This window comes from Emydura macquarii, unplaced genomic scaffold (genome assembly GCF_026122565.2).
Source record: "Emydura macquarii macquarii isolate MOO-44397 ecotype Brisbane River unplaced genomic scaffold, CSIRO-AGI_Emac_v2 contig_554, whole genome shotgun sequence".
NCBI classification, from domain to species: Eukaryota; Metazoa; Chordata; order Testudines; family Chelidae; genus Emydura; species Emydura macquarii.
This window is the reverse complement of record NW_027130691.1, coordinates 470168-496090: the sequence shown is the minus strand read 5'-3', so window position 1 is coordinate 496090 and position 25923 is coordinate 470168. Positions and strand designations below refer to the sequence as shown.

At 40.9% G+C, this 25923-nt stretch overlaps 1 protein-coding gene across 2 annotated transcripts in view; it reads right to left on the bottom strand.

The window, feature by feature from the left end:
- Positions 1-25923, bottom strand: part of TTC28 (tetratricopeptide repeat domain 28) — a 358389-nt gene that overhangs the window by 294937 nt on the left and 37529 nt on the right. Inside the window, exon 2 of one of the 2 annotated variants that reach the window (XM_067539400.1) lies at positions 5436-5551. The exons of the other annotated variant lie outside the window; for it this stretch is intronic. The gene's annotated coding sequence lies outside the window, so the exon portion shown is untranslated. The remainder of the gene's footprint in view (positions 1-5435; positions 5552-25923) is intronic. 2 annotated transcript variants of the gene reach the window in all.

Sequence of the window (25923 nt, the reverse complement as noted above, 5' to 3'; positions counted from 1 at the left end):
ATGGAGAACTACAGTGGCAATTGTCTTGCGGAGAACTGAGGGGCAGTAAAAAGAAGAAGGATTCCATGATCTGATCCAGTCAGAGCCCTAAGCATTGTCCCTGGAATTCTAGAGGAGAAGCAGCACCTCCCTACCTAACTACCACACTATTGTCACTCACAAAATTATATATAACACTACCCTGAGAATTGACTTTAGAATGGGATTTGCTTGGAAAATGTCTCTGCTCTGCCACACTAGCTGAATGGCTCTGTAAACTTTCGTAACTTGGATGTTACAAAGCATGAGCAGGAAACCAATCCACCGAGTTCAAACTAAGCTTTGGAAGCACTGGCAGAGTTGATCAAATCATCTTCCTCACCCCTGGGTCACAAACAACGTGGCACAGGAAGATTATCTTCTGATTGCAAAGAACATGCTCAGAGTCAGTGGCAATAGTTAACAAACAAACACATGTAAAAGTACCTGATGCTATACTTTGAAAATACGTTTGAAGCTAACAGGAGGAAACATATTGGGCAAAAGTTCCTAATAGCCTGCAAGCCTAGGCAGTGTAGCAGGCTCCAGACGTGCTCAAGGCACCATCACTACAGAGATCACCATCTCTGTTACTTGCAGAAACTTGTAACAAACCCACTATCAGAAATGCAGGAAAGAACAGCTCAACCACAGCAATGGGTGGAGAAGGCTGATCTAATTGTACTAGCCTCATCTTTTATACTGCCACACATAAATTTAGGATAGCTTATTATACAGAGATATCCTATGGTTGGCCCTTGGGGCCATGCCTTTATCAAAAAGCAATTAACTTGTTTCATAGGTTTTAGCAGTCATGTGTTGAGGATTTCTTTTCTCTCATATTACTATGGGAGCTGCCTTCACAAACACAATCACACACAGTTTTGTAGATATAACTGTAACACTGGCAGACCTTGCCAAGGCTTTAGGCTCTGCTGAGCACTGACAAATTCATTGCTTGAAATCAATCTGTTTCATCTGTGTGTTAGTATGGTTAAGATGGGTATTGGACTTTTACCAATGTGTTTAGTGTTTAGACTTTATGAAATCTTTGTAAGTTGCTGCATGCATTAATCTACTTATATCATCTTTATCACATGCCATAAGGTAAGATTTACTTTTTTCCTTTGTAACTATGAAAAAAAAGTTTGCTCTGAAACCATGAACCCAGTCAGATAGGATTGTCTCCTGCCCATCAAAGGCTACCAAACTAAATGGGCCATCGTGGAACATCAAAATACAAAGACTGTTAAATTGCCCCTTTATACCCAAGAAGAGGCTATGTGCAACAGGGCTCATCCCACCCGATTGAATTCTGGAAGAAGGAAGTAAAAATACCCGACAAGAAAATTTTTCATCCGTTTTTCTGTTTTGACTCTCACAGGGCCAGAGCTACAAAAAAGCAGCAGAGATCCCTAGGGTCAGCCTGGGTTAGCCCTAAAAGACATCCAGAACTGATAGATTACTACAATATACCTTGACTTTAGCAAAGCTTTTGATACGGTCTCTCACAGTATTCTTATCAGCAAGTTAAAAAAGTATGGGTTGGATGAATGGACTATAAAATGGATAGAGAACTGGCTAGAGCATAGGGCTCAATGAGTAGTGATCAATGGCTCCATGTCTAGCTGGCAGCCAGTCACAAGTGGAGTGCCCCAGGGGTCGGTCCTGAGGCCGGTTTTGTTCAACATCTTCATCAATGATCTCGAAGATGGGGTAGATTGCACCCTCAGCAAGTTTGCAGATGACACTAAGCTAGGGGGAGTGGTAGATACCCTGGAAGGTAGGGATAGGATACAGAGTGTCCTAAACAAACTGGAGGATTGGGCCAAAAGAAATCTGATGAGGTTCAACAAGGACAAGTGCAGAGTCCTGCACTTAGGACGGAAGAATCTGATGCACAGCTACAGACTGCGGACCGACGATCTAGGCAGCAGTTTTGCATAGAAGGATCTAGGGGTTACAGTGGATAAAAAGCTGGATATGCCAGCAGTGTGCCCTGGTTGCCAAGAAGGCTAATAGCACATTGGGCTGCATTAATAGGAGCATTGCCAGCAGATTGCGGGAAGTGATCATTCCCCTCTATTCAGCATTGGTGAGGCCGCATTTGGAATATTGGGTCCAGTTTTGGGCCCCCCACTACAAAAAGGATGTGGAGAAGTTGGAGAGAGTCCAGCAGAGGGCAACAAAAATGATGAGGGGGCTGGACCACAAGATGTATGAGGAGAGGCTGAGGGAACTAGGCTTGTTTAGCCTGCAGAAGAGAAGAATGAGGGGGGATTTGATAGCAGCCTTTAATTACCTGAAAGGGGGTTCCAGGGAGGATGGAGCTAGGCTGTTCTCGGTGGTGGCAGATGACAGAGCAAGGAGCAACGATCTCAAGTTGCAGGGGGGGAGGTCTAGGTTGCGCATTAGAAAAAAGTTTTTCACTAGGAGGGTGGTGAAGCACTGGAATGGGTTACCTAGGGAGGTGGGTGGAATCTCCATCTTTAGAGGTTTTTAAGCTGTGGCTTGACAAAGTCCTCGCTGGGATTATTTAACTGAGGTTAGTCCTGCTCTGAGCAGGGGGTTGGACTAGATGACCTCCTGAGGTCCCTTCCAACTCTGTGATTCTATGAATTCTGTCAGCTTTTGGAACCATAGACTGACTCATTAGTGTACATATGCTTGTCTGCTTTAAGCTTGTAATAACTCTTTCCTTTATTTTCTGAGTTGGTAAATCCTTAGATAATAGTAATAAATCCTTACTATAAAACGGGCATCTTTGGTGTGAGATCTAAGATACGAATTGACCAAATTACTATGTCCAGCTTGCCTGGGTTGCAAGATAGACTGGAATACCAAATCGGACTATCTGTGACTCCACAGTAAGACTGATACAGTGCTTTAGGAGTTCACACTTATTACTGGGTTAGTGAAATCTAATTATATAGAACATACCAGTTTGGGGGTCTCTGTCCTGCTTCTTGACACTCTGTCCTGAGGTTAGCACTCACGGTCATTAGCCATTGCAGTGTCCGGATCTCATCTCCAGTTGTGATACAATGCATGTGTTTTGATCAGCTGTAAGTGCCAGTTAACTTTGTATCCATCTTTCCTACACTCTTCAAGCATTCTGCTTGACACATTGTGTTAACAAGTGTGATCAAATGTGAAGAACCAAGTGGCACCAATATGATGTATGTCCTAGAGAATAGTTGAAACAGTCTTCCTGATTAACAGCATTCTTGCTTGGCCTCTACACACTTGTCAAACTGACCACACTGAGTGTCGCGATGACAAGCAGCTTTCTCAACACATGGCACAGCTGAAGGCAGCACAGAGACCAATTTGGGCATCTGTTGTGATTGGCGAGGATGGCCAGACATACTTAAGCATGGATCTGTTCTACATTAGCTAGCGCCCCAGAAAGAGAAAAATAGGGACAAACTCCAAATTGTCTACCAGAAGCACTTCCAAATGAGAGTTTTTACATCAGCTTTGCATTGAAATCTTTTTCCTTTAGCTGAAAATAATTTGATCCCTGGGGACAAAGATGTCTCCAGATGTGGGTGCATGTATTTCTATAGATTAGATCATCCACTGCTCTTTTCTCAAAGAGAGTGGCTATTAGAACAGCACATTTTTTCTTAAGTATTCCCAAGAAAAGGAACCTCTGTGACTGGCTGTTTCTGAGAAAATCACAGCTTCTGAAATCTATACTTAACTGCAGCTGAACTAAACTGTCATATATTTGGTAATAAATGGATGACTGATTTTCAAGCCTTTGATTTCAATCTTCAAATCACTGATTTTACACAATGTGAAAGCAAAGATCTGACACAGCATCCAAGATGTTCACACTTGTGTAAAAAACATACCTGGAGATTCATTACTAGTCTTTTATACTGAAGTAATTATGATCTATTCATAAAAAATGGAGATTAAAAATGGAGGGCCTATTACAACTCTGAGCTTGGTAGCAACAGATTATTCAGTGAGACTATGGATGCTTGGTAGGAACTATTCTCATGTTTCAAGTTCATGCAAACATGCAAAATGCATTCCTCAAAAAGGGAGTCCTATGTCAGATACATCAAAGCTGCAATAGGCAGAATAGGGAGGAGCATATTAGCACTACCATGGTGTTGCTTCCTTCGACAATACACTCCACTCAAACATTCTCCTCCCTCACAAGAACGATACTGAGAACAACAATACCAAGATCATGCGGTGATCTCTGTATTTCTGTATTATACCTTATACTTAATGGTACAACAATGTAATTGGAAAGTTTCAATGGATTCATAGCAATTTCTTGCTATGAGGCACTACAAACATGACAAATATTAACCAACATGCCTAGATCTTAAAACCAGGAAGTGTCATGTCTGATCATCAGACACAGCCAACAGATGAAGGGGGGGACCAGAGGGGTGGCAATAGTGTTCATTTGTGTTAATGAGTAAAATTAAATTGAGGGTTGACATCTCATTGCTGTGTCAATCCCAGAAGTAAGATCTTCACACTCCAACCTCCTTATTTTGTCTGTTCTTTAACTGACTGAATTTTTACATTGCAAAAACCCAAACAAAATGCATTTTGCACAGTTCATTTAACTGAATCACTTCAGATATGATGAGCAGTAACCATAACATTACAAACACTATCAAATTTTACACTGAATTCACAAAACATGGCAGCAGTCAGATCAGCATTCCAGGTGGGATGTTCATGCACAGCCATTAGAACATCCCAGTATCTCATTTGTAAATGTCACTCCCGTGGACTGTTTAGTAAGTATAGCGCATGGAGCCAATATAGAGAATAGTGCAGAGCTCAATAGACCACAAAGTGAAGCGAGCTAATTTTACAAGACTCATGGCAATACTGGGAGCCTGGACTGAATCTGTAAAGTGAGTTCAGATTATAGAATCTAGAATCCAGTTTTACACATTTGTGTTTCTAAAAAACAACATTGAAGGAACATCTTGACAGAAAAAATACTCCAGAGGACCCTAGAACCCCTCAGCCACCAGTGTCCCTGAGGTGCCCTTGGCCCCAGAGAATGTGAGGGACAGTTCTTTCTTTGGTCAGGCAGCAGTAGCTTGTACTTCTGATACAAATCAGTCTGATAGAGAAGCTCAGGGATGCCCAAAAGACTCAAAACAGTAATGTGTGCAAATAATGTACTTTTCTAATGAGAGTTTGAAACCTGCCTTTTAATTAAGGCAATTAGTTCATGACATAAAATAGGGCAGCCATCAAGATGCTGTGAATGATTCTACTGCAGCTCAAGCTTTTTCGTGATGGCCTCTAGTTTCTCAGTTAGTGCTTCAGGGCTGGGTTTGTGCAAATTCACCCTCCCAACACATGTGCACACCCACAACTGTCCACACTCTAGGCAATCTACATAATTCACATTTATATAATGGAACCTTCACTCATGCTCTTGGTGTTATTCTGCCAAATCTGAACCATTGCAGCAACTGCCTTGCCAGCATGAGGACCGCTATTCCTCAGCTGTACAACTTCTGGATCCAACACTTGGCTTCTGGAGAAAAAAAAAACAAATAAAAATAGGTAGCAGACTTTGACCTCTAGAGGTTGAAAATGAAAAGATATCCACCCATATCAGTCACTCAACTGTCTATCACATTCATCTATACCATCCCTCTTAAGTCTCACCCCCTTCTGCACAAGGCAACCAGGGGGCAGGATTAGGATGCATCAATCTAGTTGCTCCAATAAGTCCTCGGACACACAAGGAGACAGTTAAATAGATGTTTAACATCATACTGTATATTATTGAACGACATAATTGAGATAGTAGCTGGGTAATGCAAATTATTTTTCTATTACTGAGCAAAATAAAGGCTTTTAAGACTTAGATGACAGGTAAGCAGTCTAGAAAACAGTCTGAAAAATTAATCTTCTCTTACCTTTATGGTCTATCCAGAAGTGCATGGGGTAACTTAATTTTGCATTTTTGTTCTCCACTTCCCCCCTCTGTTCTTCCTTTTATGAGAGCAGTTATTGTGTGGGAAAGCTAGTATAAACAGATGGGCCTGGTATTTTGTTCTGAAAGTGGTGAGATCCTGGGCTGTTCTACCATTTCATCAATGGGCACTCCAGAATCATGGGGAGGCCCCCAACTCCTAAACTTATGAGTTTCACCCTGAATATAACAATTCCTGCTTCTGACAATTGCAACTGACGTGGCAGATCATGGACACAGAGAGAAGTAATTTCTCAGATATTCAGGGCCCAGTCTACTGAACAATGAATGGAGTCAAGATTATTAAATCTGAATCTAGTATTAAACTAAGAGAAAATGTAGTTATTGGAACACTGAGGTGAGCTCTTCTCAATGCCTCACATGGGTTAGAAGACAGGCTGCTGCACAATGTACCATCTGAGTTTCTTTATGGTCCTCACTGATGACTACAGATATAGCTTGTTGTAGTAGTCAAACCAGTCTAGGTGAGTGGAGAACTATAAATTTGCCCTTTGATTCCAGCAAAGGCTGTTGCTCAAATTCAGCTGTTAAATTGCCCAGGTCTTCCTCACATTTGGGACCAGTGTGCTGTCCATGGACTAGTCAAACAGAAAGCATAGCTGATCATTCTGAAATGTAAACTGATTTTACCAACACTGCAATTCAGGAAACACATCTTGGACCAGAATTTAACCTCACTGAATAAAAATGAATTCTAATATACCCCTTGCTCCCCCTCTCCCAGCACCTGACGACATACCACGCTTCAGACAGACATGACCAGGGTACACATATTTAAATCATCAATATAAATCAGCAAGCAAAAAACCTTTATTTAAATAATCAGTTTTAATATCGTTTTGCATTTGTACTTTTGTTATTTTCCTAAAGCAAGATTGAGACTCAAGAGTTGATAAAACATGTTGATTTGTAACTAAATATACCTATTACACTGAATTTGGTACTTTTTGCTAACTAGGAGGCTATACTATATCTATCTATCTAGATAGATATATTCATTTAAGCACTGATAGAGCTTATATATTTATTCAAATTCTTAATTTTTACCTTTTTAATTATCTTAGAAAATAGTGAATTAAGTGTTTTATTTATTAGATGATTAATTTTTTATTCATGACTTTGCCAAGCTACATTTGGATAGACGTTGAAATTCAATTAAAAATGCACAATAAAGCATTTTAAAATTGTTTTTATCAGCTAAATAAAATTACCTTAAACATAATGGATACGTAAGAAAAAAGTAAGTTTATAAAAACACGTTTTGCATTTAAAACCAATTGATTTATTTAACAAAGAAAATATCTATAATTAGTAATTGAACTGATTGTTTCTGGCCACCATGTCTTTCAACTTTAGAATTATATCATCTCACACCTAGTTTTTATTCACAGATTGAAAAAGGAAAACAAGCTTTCCTGATTTTTCACAACTCCCAGTCAGTTCTTAACTTTGAATGAACTAATAATTGAAATGAAATTGGTTGAATTAACCAAAATGAAGAAAATATTCTCTCTGCATCTGCAAAAGACCGGCAAAATCTGATTTAACACAACAAACTCTGGTTCCAAGTGCTTAGCCAGTGACTTCCATCAGTTCAGCAGTTTAACTTTTTTTAAAACTTAGGCAACAAACATGACTGCTTAATATTTTTTAATTTTAATTGAAACAATTTTATTATAGTAATTTAGGCTTCAATACAGGTTGTAATAATTGGAAATTTAATTTGAAAATGGTTTATTTTTAAAATAAATGTGCTTAAAATTTTATCTGAAAAAAAAGATCTGAGTTTTAATTTTTTCTTTTGTTTTCTTTAAAAAAAAAAAAAGAATCAGTGATTTTTATCCACTCTGGACGACAACACAAATAAATGAAACAGGCAAATGCTCATTTTCTTAGACTTTCAAAGCATCAGCTTGAATTGACAGGATTGCTGCTGCTGCTCTATTTCGTTATCACTCACATCAGGAAAAAAAAAACCAGACTCATTTCTCAGAGCAAATTTCAATTTTCTTTTCTGTCTTATGGAATAAGCTCTACTATAAATTCTTCCAAATACATTTTAAATTAAGAGGCTTATGTTTAAAACAAGTTTGGAACTTCCATCTACATGATGTCAAAACCAGAACTTCCTATATCAAGTCTATCTTAGTAACCCCCTTTCAGATGTGGCTTTTACTGGAAAAACAAAACATACCATTCCCTTTCAATCTGAGGTCAAAGCTCTCCAATTGTTCCATTATGGATCATTTCTCAGTAGATTCAGCATTAAACAGAGTCAATTCACTAGCCAGAGTAACCATTGTATTATTTTAAATACTGTCTATCTAGCAACATATCTCACAGTCAAAAGCTTTTCCATGTTACAGAAATAATGGATATTGTTTTGGTGCTCAGCCAGATGCCAAACATACTCAGTGATATTTCCACAGTTGTGTCATACAAATAACTGGTCCAGGAATACATGTGAGTTTCTATTAAAATAATGATCTCATAATCTCTCTTCCAATCCCTTTTCCTGCAGGACCAGAAATTCCCCATAACACCATGAAGCAGCATAGTCATACAATTATTCTAAAAGTTAATCCTGCTTTCAAGTAGGAGAAAGCATGCCGTATCCACTTTACCAATTGCACAAAGCTTAGAACTCTTGTAGGTCCTATGTTCAAATGACAATCATTTCTTGCCAGGACACAATTCTTGATGCTTTATAAAATCCATCATTGCAGTGATGAGACATTAAAAAGAGAAAACATGTCTATTCCTCTGTAGGTCTTACCTACACAAAGTTTTGCACATCTACAAACCTCTGTCACAGAAATGGCCAAAGGGTAGCCAACAAAGCTCCACAATGTGGTCTTTATATTTGTTATGGAGGTAGGTCCAAAATATATACGCATGCAATGTTCCATCATGATCCAAGCAGTCTGGCCACTTGGATAAAGACAGATCAATGAATCCAAGGAGCTGTGGTCTCCATAAGCTGAATCTCTGGGTCAAAGAGGAAGGCCTGGCTCCTCATTACACCAATAAAGTGTAGCTCCAGAGATTTTGGCACATTGCCAAAGCTGCCACAAGTTATGTAAACTGTGGTTGCTCTTCTATTACATCACAAATGAAGTTTCCTTTAAGCTGGTGCCTACAAAACATTTTTTTTTTCCATTTCTCATCACTACAACACTTGGGTGACTAAAAGAGCATATTATGAATCACAGTCAGTGTCTTCTAAAAGTGGGCAATTCATCAAGAATGAGGTGAGTCGGTGAAATTTACTCACACATCATTTCATGGAAACCAATTTTTAATAATGTAATATCCATGAACATTTGTGGAAACAAAGGTAAAACCTGGGGCAAAAAAACTAAAAGCAATCATTAAACAACTAGACTATTTGGGATACTCAGAGTTCCACTAACATCTTGTGTGGCCAGCCCTTACAGAGGTGGGAGGTGGTGTAACTGTTATTATTACAATAATTATTCTTATTATGGCAGGACATAGGAACCAACCAAGAATGGGTCCTGATTGTGCTAGGAGCTGTACAAATACAGTACTAGATGGCCCCTCCCATAAAGAGCTTACAATCTAAATAGACAACACAGACAAAGGGTTGGAGAAAGGGCTATAGCATACAAGCAATACCCTCAATACTAACCCTGAAGAATTAATACGTACAAATTGAAGAGCTATGCTGAGATACTACTAGCAACCCAGTGCAGAAGGTGAAGTGTTACAGCTTCTACAAGAGATACTGTGAATCAGCTGGAAAACTAAACTAAAATGGACAAAAGCTGGGGACAAAGAACATGGCCACCATTCTTCACGAACAGGCATTTGCTGTATGACAATTTTTACACATTTTTAGACAATAAATTTGAATATTGTAATCACAAATCAAAACAAACAACTGAAGCTGAAAAGCAGACTTTGACTCCCTCAGGGAGCTGATGGGCAGGATCCCCTGGGAGGCTAATATGAGGGGGAAAGGAATCCAAGAGAGCTGGCTGTATTTTAAAGAAACCTTATAGAGGGCACAGGAACAAACCATCCCGATGTGCAGAAAGAATAGCAAATACGGTAGGCGTCCAACTTGGCTTAACAAAGAAGTCTTTGGTGAACTTAAACACAAAAAAGAAGCTTACAAGAAGTGGAAGCTTGGTCAGATGACTAGGGAGGAGTATAAAAATACTGCTCGAACATGCAGGAATGAAATCATGAAGGCCAGAGCGCAATTGGAGTTGCAGCTAGCAAGGGATGTGAAGGGGAACAAGAAGGGTTTCTACAGGTATGTTACCAACAAGAGGAAGATTAGGGAAAGTGTGGGCCACTTACAGAATGGGGGAGGCATCCTAGTGACAGAGGATGTGGAGAAAGCTGAGGTACTCCATGCCTTTTCTGCCTCTGCCTTCACAGACAAGGTCAGCTCCCAGACTACTGCACTGGGTGGCACAGAATGGGAAGGAAGTGAACATCCCACAGTGCTGAAAGAACAGGTTCAAGACTATTTAGAAAGATTGGCCATACACAAGTCCATGGGGCCAGATGCAATGCACCCGAGGGTGCTGAGGGAGTTGGTTGATGTGATTTCAGAGCCATTGGCTATTATCTTTGAAAGCTCGTGGCAATTGGGGGAAGTCCCTGATGATTGGAAAAAAGCAAATATACTGCCCATCTTCAAGAAAGGGAAGAAAGAGGATCCAGGGAACTACAGACCGGTCAGCCTCACCTCAATCCGTGGAAAAATCATGGAGCAAGTCCACAAGGAATCCATTTTAAGGCACTTGGAAGAGAGGAAGGTGATCAGGAACAGTCAACATGGATTCACCAACGGAAAGTCATGCCTGACCAACCTGATTGCTTTCTATGAAGAGGTGATTGGCTCTGTGGATGTGGGGAAAGCGGTGGACGTGATATACCTTGACTTTAGCAAAGCTTTTGATACGATCTCTCTCACAGTATTCTTATCAGCAAGTTAAAGAAGTATGGGTTGAATGAATGGATTATAAAATGGATAGAGAACTGGCTAGAGCATAGGGCTCAACGAGTAGTGATCAATGGCTCCATGTCTAGCTGGCAGCCGGTCACAAGCGGAATGCCCCAGGGGTCGGTCCTGGGGCCGGTTTTGTTCACCATCTTCATTAATGATCTAGAGGATGGGAAGTTTGCAGATGACACTAAGCTACGCGGAATGGTAGATACCCTGGAAGGTAGGGATAGGATATAGAAGGACCTATACAAACTGGAGGATTGGGCCAAAAGAAATCTGATGAGGTTCAACAAGGACAAGTGCAGAGTCTTGCACTTTGGACGGAAGAATCCCATGCACAGCTAAAGACTGGGGACCAATGAGCTAGGCAGCAGTTCTGCAGAAAAGGATCTGGGGGTTACAGTGGATAAGAAGCTGGATATGAGTCAACAGTGTGCCCTGGTTGCCAAGAAGGCTAATAGCATATTGGGCTGCATTAGTAGGAGCATTGCCAGCAGATCGCGGGAAGTAATTATTCCTCTCTATTCGGCATTGGTGAGGCCGCATTTAGAATATTGTGTCCAGTGTTGAGCCCCGCACTACAAAAAGGATGTGGAGAACTTGGCGAGAGTCCAGTGGAGGGCAACAAAAATGATTAGGGGGCTGGAGCACAAGACGTATGAGGAGAGGCTGAGGGAACTAGGCTTGTTTAGTCTGCAGAAGAGAAGAATGAGGGGATATTTGATAGCAGCCTTTAACTACCTGAAAGGGGGTTCCAGGGACCATGGAGCTAGACTGTTCTCAGTGGTGGCAGATGACAGAACAAGGAGCAACGGTCTCAAGTTGGAGGGGGGGAGATCTAGGTTGGACATTAGGAAAAAGTTTTTCACTAGGAGGGTGGTGAAGCACTGCTCAAGTCAAGGTATATCACGCACAGTTGTAAACTTTCCATCCAAATAAGTTCACTCTCTTCCAGTTCTTATCTTGGAGAATGGATTTGTGGTGAGTCTGCTTGCCCCTCTGGTGTGCTGCCTCCAAGACCAGGGAATTAGGCCGAGAGTGGGTAAACAGAAATTCAGTCCCCTTGGACTGGATACATTTCTTACCATCTCTTTTGCATGTGGGTGGGATGGTGGCTGGAGTTTGCCATGTGTTACCTGCCGGTTCCATTATCGCTTCATCCATTGGCAAAGCTACCTTGGATGGCGCTGCGGTGTGCAGTATTTTCAAGAGATTATGGTGTTTCTCTCACACCTCTTTGAGAGGTATGTCCAGGTCCTGTGTTACTCTTTTGAACAGTTCCTGGAACTGCCTAAAATCATCTGCACTGGTAGTAGGTGGTGATATTGTATCGTCCGGTGAAGAGAAGGAGCTGTGTGGTATTGGTGATGTATGAAGTTCTGCTGTGTCATCCTCCTGCTCAACGGTCTCTGATGGCACATCTACGGTCAACTGTATAGATTGTTGCGATGACATATGTCTATCCCTCTGAGAAGTAGAGGGTCTACTGTGGTCCCTGGCGTACTGAGACCATGTTTCCCAATTACGCCATTGCATTGGATATGGCATGGGTGGGGCAAACCATGGGGGTGGATACCACAATTGTCCTGGGTAACCACCATATCCCCTATGACCAGAAGGGAAAGACGTAGTTCTACGAGGTGAGGAGTGCTGAGGAGAGAAGACGCCTTACTCTATATTGTCATCCTCCCTGCTGGATGATAGTACTAGGGACCTGTGTGGAGATGGAGACATGTCTGTGCCGTATAGCAGAGAGTCGTCCTGCTCCTGGTGCTTTGTTTTGGATTTGTGTTTTCTAGCTGGTTCCGGGCTAGGTGCTGTAGAGTCAGTCAGTGCCAATGTTTGAGGTGGTATTGATGGGGTGGTCGATACCATTGCCAATTGTGTGATTGCTTGTCTCGGTGCCGAAACTGTGAGTGGTGCCAAGGTCGTGTTCCACACCATGGTGCGGGTTGGTACTGATGTTGTGATCAGAGCCACCCTCACAGTTGGAGCCGTTTTCAGTGCCGAATCGGTGGAGGTCTTTACTGTTTTGACCCTCGACTCTGTGATGTTGTTATGATGCTGCTTCAGTGCCCTTGAAGTTATCGGTGCCAAAGGGGTTTGGGTGACCGTTATTTTGGTCATTGCCAGCCATCAGGCTTTTAAACGGTGTAGAAACCTTCTTTCTGACGTGTTTGTCAGGTGGCAATGGTGACGGTTGATGCCCAGGGTTGGAGGCAGTTCTCAGAGAGTTCTCCATCAGAATGAGTTTTAACCTGAGATCTCTGTCCTTCCTGGCCCTTGGCTTGAGGTTCTTTCAGTAGGGACATTTTTGTGTGACATGTCCCTCACCGAGGCATCTAATACATTGGACATGCCCGTTGGATGCCGGCATGGCGTCTCTGCATGAAGTGCATCTTTTAAAGCCTGGAGAGCAAGGCATGATAACTATATATAATTACTTCTATACTAAGGGATGGGGAAGGGAAAAACACATTTTTTTAAGGGGTGGGAGGTAGTAACTAACTAAACTAACCAAACTAACTAACTTAACTTATTTTCTATTTTAATTTTTCTCACAGAACAAGCAGTGGTAGAAAAGTGAATCTGGGATAGGATTGTTTGTAGTTCAGTTACTAAAATCAGCAAGCGATGTAAAAGCAGAAGGAAACAAACAGTGATACTTTGCAATCAGGAGGTATTAGGATCCCAAAGACATCAAAAGTTTTACTTATAACCACAGTAGATTGCAGTAACACAGCAGCAAAATAATTTTAGCAGACTGAACTGGAATGTAAAGCAAAACAGATTTTGAAATAAATCGTTCTAGCCCAACAGTATCAGAAAGCCAGTGTAAGGCATATCCTACTCATAACAGCAGACCCCAGCAACCACACTAAGTACTAGAAAGGTCAGGGCGAACTCAGTTAAGAACTAGCAAACAGAAGTCAGAGACCTCAGCTAAGGATGGAGAGGAAGTTAACTATATACATTGTGTTTTTAAATCAAATAATCGCTAGAAACATCTAAATCTATGTAGTGCTAAAAGCAGCTTCTAAAATTGGCATTTTACAGATGACTGAGGGCACAGCGCCCTCTCATGTGTGCATTTGCTCTTTATAATTCTGAAGAGTGCTTCATTCAGACTATCAAGGATTACTGTGATGATGTTAATAAAGTAAATAATCCCCAAGATGAGGAAACTCAATCCTCCTGTGATAAGAAAAAGAAGAAATAAATGTCTGATCTTTAGAAGTCAATAAACTGGAAAACAAATAAAGGAAGAGAAAAGATACTGGCACTGAGCACAAAGCTGAGCAGAAATCTCAGCTGGCACCCGTCAGAAGGACAAGAGGTAACAGCACATGTTTGTTTGCTTTGCTTTCTGGAGATAGGTATTAAATCAAGTAGGCAAGGCCCTCAGATAACTGTAAGAGCCTGCAATAAGTAGATACAGTACAGATCTCTTCTGAAAAATGACAAAAACGGCATCCTGGGGCACCAAGTTTGACTCTCAATGACATGCCATGCCAAACGTACTCAGTGTGCAAGTACAAAGATTTTTTTCCTAATTAACAGCCCTCCAGATTGAGCCTGGTTTCCAAGAGCCAAGCAAGGCTGTTTCCTTTTCACACTTCACCACCAAGAATGATGGTGACAAAAAGGAGCTCTTCAGGACTCCCAGGAATAAAAAGCAATACACATTTTTGTTACTGGAATGTAAGATCTATTTTTGAATATACAGGGATGAGATTTGTTGAGAGAGGAAGGGTGAATTTCCAGAAGAGAAATGCACTTCAAATTATATCAACTGCAATACAATACCACCAGAAACTTGTCAAATTTTCTGTCTGCCACATATCAGTGAGTATTCTCCAGAAGCTGCAGGGAAGACAAATGAAGGTTTGAAGAAAATATTGTGATGTTTTGTGCTGATGTATTAAAAGGCTTGAATGTATCAGTGAGGATTTTCAAACCCAAGTCAGGTGACCTTTTTTCTCAGAAAAGAACAGCTTCTTACTGAGAAAATACATTCTCTTCCCCTGTCTGATTTAAGGGCTGGATTCCGGTGCAAGGTTTCTGAGGAGTCACATAGTTAGTTATTGTGAATTTGTTTTGGTGCAGGAAACTAAAGGTATTTTAACTGTATTTGACTATTTTAAGACAGCAGTTATACTTTAATATTTAACACAACTGCACCCTTTCAACACCTCACATTCAGCCAAACTCTGGAGTCAACAGGGGCACTGGAAGAACAGGAGGGTCACAAATCTCTCTTCACTATAGTTTTCCCATAATGAAAACACAACTCTCACTTTTTCTGGTTCAGGGAAAGGAGGAGGATACTCCCATGAGGAGTGGGGAGGGAGCACTGTGCCGGCCTCAGCACCTGGCCCCAGCTGCCGGAGCCGGCCGCAATTCCACAGTTTGACTCCCAACCTTGGTACCCAGCCGCAACCCTACTCATGGCTGCAGCCTTGGCCCCTGGCCATGGTTCCCTGGTCAGCACCCATTGCCTCAGCCCCTGACCTTGGCCTCTGGCTCCCAGCCACTGTTTCTGACTCGGCCACCAGCTGCAGTGACCCCATTCCCAGCCCCAGCTGGAAGAAGGGGGAGCAGACAGGAGTGGGGGGTTGGGGGAGCACAACCTAAAATGGTGGGGGACCACTGTACTATGGTAAAAAGTGCCATATAAGTACCTAAGAGACAGCAACTAGGTATTAAATTCTAACTCTGCTTTTGAAGGTAAGAGTAAGAAATAAACAAGGCCTTGGAAACAGAAACCACCTCAGTTTCTGAATTACCATAAACAACATACACCACTAATCTGGAGCTCCAATCCTAAAAGGGAAACAAGAATGCATAAGTGACATTCACAGAATATAAGTAAACAAACTAAACAGTCCAAGATGCAGAGAATTCTTCTACTCTATTTTTAGCAGAATACCACAGGGATGATGCTCCCATTGGTACAACTCACAATTTGCAACCACCAGCTGTAAAAATGGATTATTGCTAGGGAAGCAAAGTGGAGCCTCTAAAATATATCCTAAGTAATTCTACATGCAAATGAGAAGAAGGAGGAGATATGAGTGAACATGCTAAGTCTCAGGGTAACCACATAATTGAAGCTCTACCAAAGCCAAAAAAATCCATTAAACAGTTTTATGTCTCAGAAACTGGAATGCATCTTTCTACAAATTAAAGACAGATTGTAAAGCGAAGGATAGAGCTGGAAAGTTTGCTGCTCATCAAATTAAAAACAAGAGCCTTATTCATAAAAAATAGTTATGTGGTCAAGTCACATTTTTGCTCAAAAGTTTGTGTGTGCAATTTGAGGTGACTGTTCTTGTGATTCATAGAGAAACTATCAGTTTAACATGGTCTCCTACAGCATAGGAGATATTCCAGGTGAGGTCTGAGCAGTGCAAATGACCCCTTCTTGCTCAAAAGACTGGTCACATGATCAGCAGCTGACGTTGTTTAACAAAATACTAGTGCAAACTATTCTGTAGCATTCCCCATAGCTACAAGACAACACACAAAAAACCCTATTCCATTTCAAATATCCAGCTGCCTCATGGCTCAATACCCATCCCTCCTTTCTGTGCAGCTTTTTAGCATCCTTCTCAACTTACAAAGTTCCATTTTTAGAAAGAGAAGAGGAGGAAGCAGGTGAACAGTAGGAAGATGATCACTAGGAAAAAAGTGTGTGTGTGTGTGTGATGTGAAACGGGAGTAATTTCACTCAGATTCTGGATGAAATATTTAAAAAAGAATATGGGTACAAACACATTAATGAAACCCTCTTACTTCATGATCTTTCTTTGGAAAAGAGCTGTTTAACTAAAAGGTAGATTGCTACAAAGGAATATGACAATTTTGGAAACAAAAAGCTTCCACCATCTGCAGAGTAAACAATTGCATAAAATCATCACAGTACCTTCCTTACATCCTCTTTGTTTCTAAGTTTTTAATGGATGTATTTTGTTTCTCTTGTAGCTAATTTGCTCTCTCTTTTAAAGGCGTAATCTGCTATATTCTATTAGGAAGCTTGGATGTTCAAGCACCAATATCCAGAACTTAAAAAAAATCACAGCATTAATAAATTACCAAGTATGCAAACAAGATCATGGAATCCATATCTTTATGTATATAGTGAATAAAACAGACCATAGAGAAAGACAAATATTGGGGGGAAGAGGGGAAATCAAGACACAATTTAGACTGCTGCCAACATTTGTGTCTGCAAAGTTCCTTTAAACTAAAAAGCAGACATGTTAACACAAGTGTCTTATCTACCAGATTGTGTTATCTCACCAAGTCATTTCTCTCTCTTTTTTAATTTCCTGTTACCAATAAAGGTAATGGTTGATTTGCTGTTGATAGATGAACACACAAAAATGCAAGAAAAAAGTTAATTCCTCTGATTCCAGAACTATTTACTCTCCTTCCCCCTCAACCAAGTCCTAGATAATTATGGGACATCGCAGGATCAACCAGCCTTCAGCCTGTTTTATATGTGTACTCAGCAGGATAATTCCCAGCAGAATTTAAAAACACTTGTTCAATAAACTACACATATACTGGAGCATATAATCAATGTTGTATCTATAGAAGAACAGCAGTTTTAGCTACCCAGACTGACTAAGATGGAACCCTGTCACTCTCTTCTGCTTATGTGCTGAAGGAGTACTTTGAAGGAATACTTTGAGGGTATTTGACTTTTGAAGCTATTTGAGAATTCACTAGCATTGCTACTAAATAACACAAAGAATAAAAAATAAATATTCAATTCTGAGAGAATTCCAGTAATGTTTTGATACTGAAGGATTTTGTCAGTGAAGAATGCACATATCCCCAAGCATGAAATCTCCCCTCCTTGTTCCCCTAATCTGCCACTGGCTTGTCCCCCGGGAACACTGATGTTGCTGTACAAAAAATATTCTAATTCAATATGAAAATATACCCAAAAACTAGCTGAATGATTTACAATACAGCATCCCAGAATGAGGGGTCATATTTCCTACCAGAAGGGACCCAAAATTTAATTAGTATGTTTCAATTCAATTCAACAAAAAAATTGTGTAATATAGTTTGCCTGGACTGTGTTTAGTCTTTTTGTTCTGCTTATAAAACAAGCTCCAATTAACCAGAAGAGGCTGCTTATACTTTGCAACTTTAACTTCATCTCAGAATGCAATCTCTCAGGTGATCCCTGCGTAACATTAAACTACAGTGAAAACCTGCCATTAGAAACTTCAGGATGAGGGAGTCTAATTAATTTGCATATGGATTAAACTTAAAACCATACAAAATAGAGACGTGATGTCTGGATATCTTTCATAACAGATTCCTAACCCATTTCCATTTTCTTTATAAGCACTTCTATATTCAGGGACCTAGCTCCAGAATCTGTTCTTTTATAACAACTGCCTTCGCTGGCTTCTTTTCTCGTTGGCATTAGAAAAGTTTGCATGTTCTCTTAGGGAGAGTTCAAATAGTGTTTTATAGGACAATAATATTGTCTTCTCATTTTAATGTTATCTGTATTTGTGTTACATCCCACCACCACCATTGATATGACATGAATATTCTCACCAAAAGGTTTTCAACTCATCACTGGGGCAGAGTGAAGATGATACAACAAGTCCAGACTGCTTCGTGCAAAGCTAAGAGTGAGATTCCAGCCCTCAGTCTGAACTAACTTTTCCTCAGTGCAAACGGCAGATTAACACTACCACTGAGCTACTTCAAACCCCGTAAGTGGTCAGTGAAACATGAGATGGGATAACACTTTGGGTGAAATGGCAGAACTTAAGTTTTTAATATGCCTACAGAAAATCAAATCAGTAAACACAGAACAGATGCCTGGAATTTTCAATAGACAATATATAGTAATTACACAAAAAAGCTCCTTCATTCTCCATTTCTGTGCGAGGGCCAGATAGGCTGGCTCAGGTGCCATCATGTCTAGTACTGGTTTCATCTTACATGTAAAGGGGACATCTCATCTGGAAAGATGTGAAATGCTTTATGAACTGTACTGTGCATATCCAAGCATTATTTCACCCACCACAGAAATGGTGCTGTTTAACAGCAAACATATACACGTTATAAGAGTTGTCATTCATTTTCTTTATATCAAACGGCAGAATCAAGTTATTCTCTTCCAGTAGGCTCCTCTGCAAAATCTCCTGGAAATTTGAATTTAAATTCTTATCTGAGCTCAAGTCCTGGAGCCTAACGGCTGAGAAGGAAACTCCCTTCAGATGGATTTAAACAGGTGAGTGAAAATACAACCTCTTCTTTTCATAAACTCAGAACATCTTTTTAAGTGCCTTTTATATGCACATGTGTTTTGTTAACTCCTCATAGGTTATCCCTCGGTTAGGCAAGGAGTGTGATATTTTAATCCCAGTGAGGGGATGGGTATAAATTCCAGCAGGTAGGATGAATTTTATAATCCTCCCTCCCTTATTTTACATTTTTGCCATTCCTGGAATAGTTCCATGCACTGAATTTCCCCTACAGAGTTTCTTCTGCCAAATACTTGAGAATTCAGACCTACAATGAAACAAATGGTATGATGAGTCTGATGTCCCTTGGAAACAATTAAGTTACCAATTTTACAGAGTTGGAAAGGAGATCATTACAGAGATCAAAAAGAGCAAGGTTTTGCTTCAAATAAACAACAGAATGAGGGCACCATGTATCACTATATTCAGGTTCAGGCATCTCCCACAAAAAAGACCCTCTGGCATCTAAAAGTTAGAACTACTCCTCCTCATTGACTCTACAAAGAGTTGAGCCCCATTAGGCAAAGTTCCAACCCTCTGAATCCAGAGCATGTCAGAAGCCCAGGGGATTTTGCTTGTTTAGCTGGTGGTTTTTTTTTTTTGTTTTGTTTTTTTTTTAAGAGGACACTGGGCTTCATCTCTTAATAAGAACAAAAGTTCAGTTCAAATTTGATACAGTGCTGTTCAGAGCCTCACCCAGTCTACCCCGAGCAGTCTTCTGTAGTCCACAATTAGAAATTAGAACTCTTCTGTCATACGAGCTACAAAGCCCCCAAAGGGATAGGTGTTAAAATCACTAACTATTGGCAAGCATGTGAGATAAATACATTTAGAGAAAATAAACTAGAGTCAACGATTTCAGGCCAGTCTTGTACTGACTGGCATTCCTGCTTTAGCAAGTGTCCAGGACCAAGTTCCAACAGATGCAGCTATTCTTCTCACATTCAAAGGAGTGCCACTTAACTCCCAATGCAAGGTAAATGCCTGCATTACAGACACAGCTTCATTAGAAAGAAACAGAAATCACAAAAGTCAATTTGGTCACAATTCTCAAAAATTTTAGGATCTAGATAACTAGTTATATTTCCATCCTTGAGATGCTGCTAGCATTTTCAAAGTCTCTATCCTTTTCACCTCCAAATCTTGTCACTTCTTCCTTTACAATCTCTCTAACCTCCCTCACCTCTCCACTCCAACTGCTAGCATCCTTGTTCATTAGACTAGATCAATCCATACCTCAGCTACTGCAACTGCCAGAGCCATAACAAGGCAGTTTAGTGCCCTGGGCAAGCAAGCAAATTTGTGCCCCCCAGAGGTGACACCTGGAGAGGCATGTGGTGTCATCTGCCTCCTCCTGCCCCCAATTTCTGCCTTTCATTTAGCATAGAGGTTTTCAAACTGTGGGGCACACCGCTACCTTCGCATTCCTGGCTCTGCTGCTGTGGAGCGCCTCAGGGAGCATCTCATGGCAGCCAGGCTCCATGGGCATGGACCAGCACTTGCCAGTGCCAGGCTCCTTCGAGGAGAGGCAAGAGCCCATCAGGGTCACAGCTCAGAATTGTGCCACCCACCCTACCTGGGGAGCACCTGGCCATGCAGAGGTGGCCTGGCTGGCTGCCCTGCTCGCCCCACCCTGGTTATGGCCCTGGCAACCACAACCTCTTTAGCTTCTTCACGTCTCACTTTGCCCCAACTTCCCCAATCCTGCCTCACTACTTTTTTTCGGTACAGACTGGCTAGGTCAACGGGAAGATGTTTCTGTCAACCTAGCTACTGGCTTCTCAGAGAAGTGGATCACCCACATCAAGGGAAAAAAACCTTCTGTTGATATAGCAAACTTCTACACTACCGCAGTACAGTTGCAGCACGTTAGTGTAGTGTACATGTAAACTCACAGTAAACTGGGACTATATGCTCAGGAAAAGCATCATGCTGATTTGTTGGGCAAGAAGGGAGTTTGTAGTGAGAATCTATGGGAGGAACCCAGGCAAATAAATCCCATGGCAAGTTTAAATTTGATCCCAATAGGAGCAGCAAAGGAACAACTCAGAACACAAGTACCAAATCTAAAATCAATGCCTCTCAGGAGTCCCTTGTATTAAACATGCAAATCTTTATGTATTGTTGTGGGACTGTATGAAACTTCTTTAGGAGGAAAACATGATTAATGCATCTCTTGGAAGCATTATGAACTTCAAAGAATTGCTTGGGACAAGACATGTGAAGTGAGTTTTTTAAGAGGTACTTGGGAGACCTTTTGAAGCTATGCGTTGAGGAGAAAAAGCCATTGTTACCTGCTCCTGGAAACCCAAGATCAAAGACCACCAAACTATATACAGAATTTCATTTCATGAGGGTTCTTGTTCTGAGCAAAAGATGTTATGAACTTAAAACGACAGGACAACCTCTGGGTGGGGTTTGAAGGACTGCTCACCTGCCAGAACCCATGTTGGAGTTGGGGTGATCTCTGGTAAGCTTATTAGCATGAACAATTATTTTATTGTTTTTAATATGTTTTCTCTGTACTGTTTTTATCTTAAGAATAAAAAGTGCTTCCTTTGAAAGAATTGTGTGGTACCTTAACTGTTGGTAATTACTCTATTATTAGTCTCTGAAGAGAAAGCACAGGGCAGATGCTGGTTGCATTCACACTATAGTCAGAGACTATGTGCCACCTGGAAATACCCCAATCAGAAGAGAGAGACATGTCTCCACCCAAGATGGGTGGGGAGCCAGAAGCCTCTAGTGGGTGCCCTTGCTGGATCACAGAGGGGGAACACAGGTCCAGTTGCCCTGAACTGTGACAGTCACCTGTTTTTGCATGTATACGATGCTTCTCATTAGAAATGCACACCAGTATCAGAAGTTCTCACTGTACTAATTGTAATTATCCCCACAGGGTAAGAAGCTACAGGTGCCTTAGTATTAATCCCTGCTATTAAGGGAAGACAACCTACAGTATTCAAAATCATATATTGACCATTTCACAGATGAGGAAACTGATGGGTTAAATTACCTGCCCCAAAACAAACATGTTTACTTAAAATGCTGCCAAGCACAACAGACTGTTTACGCCAGGGAAAGTGATTGTCAGGGGTTGCCAGATGCTGTTAGTAGCAATGAAACAAATGCGTTTTTCATACAGATACAGCAAGTTAAGCATTATCTTCCAGCTCACTCCAATTTATCCAGAACAGGCTCTGCCTTTCTTCCAGCATTTTGGGTATGTAAGAGAAAAGCCAGGGGTGTATCAGATGTGTGTGTTTAGTAATACCTATGACGGTAGTCACATCTAATCCCTACATTCCATGCAGTTTGAAATGCTGCTGCTGGAAAGCTCAGATCAAGAGAGATCATAATCCTACCATCAACTCAGCATTCTCTGTGCTGTAATGTCTGCTGGAGGAGGGAAAAGAGTGCAAGGACTCGGAAGAGTACCCTACATTTGGAGCTTTGATGCTCACAAGATCAAGTTATACTCTCTCAAGATGGGTGCTCAAAGGATGGGTGGACACAACACTGACATTAGAGAACAGAAGTCAGTATCAAAAATGAATTTCTGTATATTATAAATTACACAACTAATCAAGAATAGGTGGATATGGAACAGATATGCAGTGGCTCTTTAACATGTACCAGCATACAAACTACTTGGCACAGTACTGCCTCCTGAAGGCTCATATTAACTAGTATGTCTGAGAAAACAAGCCTAACACAAAGCAATTTTTTTCAGTATTACTTCTGGTGAATAAGACAATGGCCTTACATTACAATGTAGACTCAGGCTCAAGCCTAATCCCCCACTTCCATCTACACACAAATTGAGTTAACCCAAGGATTAGATTCAGGGTCCCAGGGCCCCATGCGGGTGGAAGTTCCGAGCCAAAGTCAAGCTGGGACCAAGAGTTCAAGCCCTATTACTTTGCAGTACAGATGCAGCCCCACTGGAGTTGTGATCTGGGAGTCCACCTAAGTACTCCACAATCCCACAAACCAGCTTTCTCTGTCCTCTGAACAGTCACGTTTTTGCACACCTCACCATGAACAAAGGGCTGGAGCAGCCACCTTTTGGGAGGGCACTAGGAACTCTGGAATATGACTGGTTGGACTTGGGCCCACACAGTACAGTATAGAAGCTGGGACCCAGAGTTCAACAATTCCTAACCTAGGGTTATAAATGAGTGTAGACACTCAAGCCCTAGGTTAACAAATTTAGAGTGTGCTAACTCAAGTTCTACTAACTCTGGGGTTACACTGCAGCATAGATATGTAAGGAAGATCACAGTGAAGAATGTGATGCTTCTTCTAAACAGATTATTCAGAAAGACTTTCACACCCTCTCTCCCTCTCTGTCTGAGCAAACGGGGGGCCAATCCATTAGGTTGCTGGCAGGGTTCATGCTCTCTCACACAGTACTGGGAAAGCTGATGAAAATCAATGGAGCTGCAGAGACTATGAGCCAGACTCTCATCTGGGGGAAGACAGTGCATTTCCATTGAAATGAATGGATCCAGAGGAGGAAGTGGCCTTCTTATTTTCACCTTCTCATTTCAGTGTTCTAGTTCTGGATTAAATCTCTCTATTCATTATTGTTATTGTTTTCCCTACTTTGAAATGGGAGATGTAAACACCTTGACTGAAAGACCAAGTGGCTTCCCTGCCATTTCCGTAAGTTCCTCTATATCCTCTGCTGAAATGGTGTTGTGTAACTTCCTATGGCAAATACTCCTCAGTAAATCATCACAGATATCTCTATTTCTCCAGTGCCAGCGGAAGTGAGGGACATTTTTTTCCTCTATCTAGAACACCAATGTCACAAAACACTATGCAATAAGCTCCTTAGCAAAAAGACCAATAAAAAAATACTACCTGGAGGCTCTGGTAATCACAGTAGGGTTTATAGTTCCATATGCCAGTTTAGCAGGTTGCTTTCACTTGAATATTAAAATATTTTTTAAATCCCAATGAGTTTTTAACAATCATTACTGAACATTAATGAAGGTTAAGTATCCTCAGAGATAAAATGCAAGCACTGTAACTTCTCAGGCAATAGATGGTTGTAATAAACTCAGATACTAATTACTGATTAACTTTTCAGCATCAAGAAACTCACAAATTACCCATTTGAAAGAATATTCTGAGTAAAAGCTGAATAACTCAATTAAAAACCAGAAGGACCCTTTATTCCTTTTGAAGAATATGGAACCATCAGACTAGATCACCTCACCTCCCCACACTCACCAGCCTAGCTATCATCCAGCTAAATATCACACTCAGAATGAGGCAACAAGAATGGTGGAAACCAAAAGACTGAAAGCTTCATAATTCCTCCAGAGATATGAGCGCAAGTGCCATCAAAATCCCCCCCGCCCCCCGGATCTAAATAGGTAACATAACATTCATCAACCATAAGGTCTATTCTCACTCTGCTGCATGTACTTAATTATATTCCAGTGGCCTAAGAATTGTGGAGTGATGGAAACATTCAGTGACTTTTATTTTAAAAAACATTTTAGGAAGAGACTCACTACGTATGAAAACAAATCCTTTACTAATATTCTCATTACCTCTAAGTCTTCTGGACTGCTACCCAAAGCTAGAGCCACTTTCTCTATTACCCATATATATCCAGGGCTATTGCTTCTCCATTAAAAGCTTTTTGAAAAGTTTTTTTGTTCTGGTGCATATCAAGGGTAGAAGACACCTGTGCAGTTGGGAGATTCTGCAGTACTTGAGCATGTCTGGAATAGCATCTTCTGCTAGCATCTTGCATATATAAAAGTGCAAAATGAATAACATACTAACAGTTCTTTTGTTGCCAGCATCCTCTGCCCCTTTTGCACGTTCAGGAACCTGGAAAGCACAAACTACCCAGACAACTGGCTTAGTATAACCTCTCAAAGCTAGATCTCTTCAAAGATTTTTAAATGTATATTAACAAGAAACCATGACAACTACATTTGGGTCAGTCTCCTGGATCGTCTTTTTGTAACTCCTATACTACATATTTCTTTATGCGCTTTAAAAATGCTTCCCTGAAATCTTCAGTGTCTTAAAATAATCCCTACAGGTTAATTAGATGTTTTTAAAAGCTACAATGTTATCGTTTTAAGTGTCTGCCCTACAGCCATCTACTAGGTGAGGGCAGCTACCCATGTCACACACAGAACTCACAGGCATCACTTTGAATTTATTCCTCTTACGGACTTAGTCCCTTTCACAGAGGCTTCCTTCATGATGGAAATGCTAGACCACCATTACATACACAAAGCTGTTGGCAGGTTTTGCTGCAGCAAAGACTCATTGCTGACATCCAAAAGATCAGAGGAAGTTACTGTGACAAGTTCTAGAAGCTGTGAGGTACTAGAACTTCTCCCACATGGGCCAGACCACTGCTCAAGTTAGTAATCAGGAGGTTTCTATTTTCATTTCTACAGAAGGACTCAGAGAATTTAGATAAGCAGCATATTTGGCAGACCTTATTTAGATACAAGCCAGGTACTGTATCTGAATACAAGATGTGGGACTGAAACCTGCCTTCATAATACCATACTCCCAATAATAATATTGCCACACAAGCCAACAGGCACAGCCATAAGAATTAGCCATTGGTTACAGTGTAATCATCAATACCAACAGAA